Source organism: Perna viridis, chromosome 1 (assembly GCF_037379345.1).
Source record: "Perna viridis isolate PV_CMFRI_1.1 ecotype Kerala chromosome 1, ASM3737934v1, whole genome shotgun sequence".
Lineage (NCBI taxonomy): Eukaryota > Metazoa > Mollusca > Bivalvia > Mytilida > Mytilidae > Perna > Perna viridis.
In genome coordinates this window covers 641530-645614 of record NC_142445.1, presented here as the reverse complement: position 1 = coordinate 645614, position 4085 = coordinate 641530, and positions in this window count along the sequence as shown.

Sequence of the window (4085 nt, the reverse complement as noted above, 5' to 3'; positions counted from 1 at the left end):
CGTTAAAAACTGGGAGCATGGAGCAGGTGCACCGGTAGGGTAAGCGTCCTCTGCTTTTCTAGAAACACCCGCCGAGTTGCTCATAAAAAGTCAAGTCAAGTCAATTAGACAAACGAGGAAAGGAAAACTATGAACCGTTGAATAAATCAGTTTTCATGGTACTGATGGATACACCATAACGATCCACGAGTTCATGATGACGATCATAAAACATCTGTAGTGATGACTTAAAATAAAAATAAATTTAGCTAGAAATATTATTAATGCCATCATGTCAATTCTGAAATAACTTGTATCTGAATCTATTTCGAAAGAATGACTAGTGGGATTAATCAAGTAATGAAATTGCTTGTTCTTGTTTTCCTGACCTAGTTAACATATTTTGTTAAGTACACGAAACCTAAATTTTGTATCACAAAACACCCCCTTTTTAGTTTAACAGCTGTCCTAAGTTGTTTAAAAACACAAGAATCCATAAAATCATCAACGTACATGTAATAAATTTATAATAACAACATAAATGACAGCTTAAGGTATATATACATATATAAGATAAATGTTAAGAACAATTATTATTTTTTTAGTGTGAAGAAGTACAAGTTAACAAGATATATCCATAGAATAAACAATATTTGTAATAATGTCACATAGGTAAACACAAATATATAAATAATAACATAAATTGGATGTCGTCAATGAAATTACAACAATTGAACGAGTGTCGATGCAACTGCGTACAATACCACCTACTCGGAGCGTGTTCAGGAATGAACAGACTCCTTGTAGAAGACCACAAGTAAAATCAGCGATGACAAGTATGCGCAAGAACGATATTCATTGTTTGTGCATGTACAATCAATTACAAGTATATTTTGTATTATGAATATGAGTATAGGAAAAATATAACGTCTATGAATTATGTGTAGTCAAAGGCTAGCCATCCATGATGTAGTAAGGAAAGAACGTGTAGAAAGTAATTATCATCCTGGGATAAAAATCAACTCTTTAAGTTTTTTTGTTTTGGAAATTGTATATCATCTTCTTTAAAATATAATTCAGGCCGATGTGATTTCAAACAAGATGGGTAATTGCAACTCGGAAACACTGTCAGTCTGTAATTAAATAAATCTGGCGCTATGGAAGCATACCCTTTTGTTAGTAGGAAATGAATGAAGGTAAGTATTCCTTTCCATCTTTGTAGGATAAATATTTTCTTAAATCACCCAAAACAAACTGTAAATTCTCACTAGAAGTGCCTGAGAAACCACAAAATATGACAATGTATACACTGTTATTATTAAATTTAAAATCAAACGAAAAAACAATAAAATTAAAGCTAATTTATGTCAGAATACAAACAGAATGTAAAGATGGATAGATTGAGTACATTGGCGGACTTATGTTTAAGGACATAGTGTCACCATTATTTCCCTTTACAAACAATATTATCACTGGAAATATCGGTTGAGTTTTTCTTTGGCTAGTTCCATTGAATCGGATATCTTATACCATTGTGAGTTGCTACTATATAGGCGAACAATGGATGGGATAGTATGGTTCTTATCTTTATAGAATTAAAATATGAAATGTTTTTTTATTGATGGAACACGTATCGAACGACTGGATGTTCTGTCAATAACTGTAAAATTTGCCCATTCTACACTAGGTCTCAGGGGAAACGATAATATTAACTGAAAATTGTCGACTGAATCAGGTAGATTAAAATGATAAGAAGTAGTACAAACCGGAAATGTTAGGAATGACACTAAAGCACATTGTTTTCCATCTATAATTTCGAAACAAATCATGGTCTGGGAGGCAGTCATGTTGATATTATATTCACTTAAAATGCAGATTCCTAATAGTATCAAAAAGGAACCTGCGAACAGTACGTGATCTCATTCAATATTATAGCGGATTGTTTGAGCCCATTGATTTATTCATGGTGTCTCGGTGGTAGGGAAAGTGAAGATAAAAAAATCCTCTGCGCGTAACGGTTTATGAAATGTTAATGCGGCAGCGATAATATGGAATTTGTAAATGAGGTAAACCGTAGCGAGTGTGTTTAGAAAGCCCAAGAAAAAAGCTACAAGTGACAACAAATCATTAAGAGTCGGCCAACTTTTGTTATTATCAATTTGTAAGATATTGGGTTTAATTTCCTCTTGAATAAACCTAAAATCACATCTGTTTGATTGAGTCATGGTTATCGAAATAGATATCTAGGACACAATCATTAGTGGTATTATTAATCCGGTGGAAAGTAGATTTAGAAAGACAGTGTCTAGGGATGGTATCGGTGCATTTACCAATAGTATAACTTGAGAGGTTGGCATACAATTGTTTATCTTCTATGATTACTAAATAGTCCGGAAGATGTTTAATAATAATTGACTGTGTAGTGGTATTATGGACTGGGACATGAAAGGACGAAATGTGGAAAACATGGTATTTCATCTTAATAGTTATAACAGGGAATTGTAATGATAGCTGAAGTGTTGTTGTATTTCTGAAAGCTACAAATTTACCATATTTGTAGTAGTAAACCGGGTCCGTTGTTAAGAGTGTGTAGCCTGTAAAATTGGCTGATCTTTTGATAGATCCTTAATTGCAATACGCACATCATTGATATAGCTCTCTACAACCCGAGCGCGTTCTGTATGTTCGGTAAGTACTCTAATATAATTGGTGAAGAAGGATGAAAACTATGCTGTGACAATACCGAGCTCTTTACGAATTAAATCTGAAGGCTATTCATAGGTAAACCTTGAAATAAACGGGTAACACGCATGTCGAGTAAGGAATGAAGTCACCTCCATACCGAGCAATTATTTTATTTGTTTTGTTAATAAATTGATGTGATTGGCTAGTCTATTGAACAATAAAGCGAGTTGTAAATCTAAGGCCCAAACTAAATAAAGTAAAACTATTCATAAAAGACGAAAACCGACCTAATCATTTAAAAAAACCAAAAAGACGCATGAAAATAAAGAAAAAAAAAACATATGTCTTTATAACACGAAATACACCCACTTTTAAATCTATTCATTTTGTCTTGTAAATATCTGTAGTTTTTATATGAGCATTCCAAATGATGAAATCGGTTTTCAACCAAATATTAAGCCCCAGAATTGTAATTTTAGGTAGAAATTAAGACCATGTACTTACTTTCTCTTCAAACTGGCGAACGAACGGACATGCTTAAACTAATATGATCCCATGTCATATTTATCATTTATAAGGCATATACACGTCTAACTTAAATATCCTGCTGTTATGATTCACTACATGAAGAGAGTGGCATTTACCTGTTTTCAGGTTTATTCCAAGATTTAGTGTCCTTCTTACAATTTTACGAACTAATATTTTATTTTATTAGTGTTCAATAACCGCAAGAAGACTTACTTCTATATTCGGCTTTGAAGGCCGATTCTTTTATGTTTTTTATCAATTCTGACAAAGGCTGCGATGCAAAAATGTTGCCCTATTATTTGGGATTTTGTTTGTATTCATTTTGTAGTTTCCTTTTTAAACGTGGCTATTTTTATTTATCATTCCCATTTATCAATGAATCACATATATAGGAGGTATTTTTGTTACCCTAAAACAACCCTGTACACGACATTTTGTTAGTTTAAACATATTTTTTTTTGTAATAAACAAAAAGGATTGGACAAAAGTAAAACATAAAAACATACTTACGAGGTCCTCTCCCATATACAATAGCAATATACAATATTTTGTCAAACCGAGCATGCATCAATTACATTGTTCAAATACTAGATAAAAAATAAAGTGAAAAATAAGACATAGAAGAGAAGAGTTTGAGAAAAGGAAAGAAAAAATAAGAGAGTTGAGAGGAATGTGGTGATGGTGAAGAAAACACAGGAATATCACTATTTCATCAAGCAACAGAAAATCTTTTAGTTTCTTTGACATATTTTATTAAACGAACATTTTGATCATAAGTTAAATTTGGATTTCCATGAGTCAAAAGATTTACATTCAATGGCAAATCATCGTGCAGCCAACTAATGTTATTCATAAGGATTACTTAAGGTATTCGTGTAAGGGACAGTCAAGAA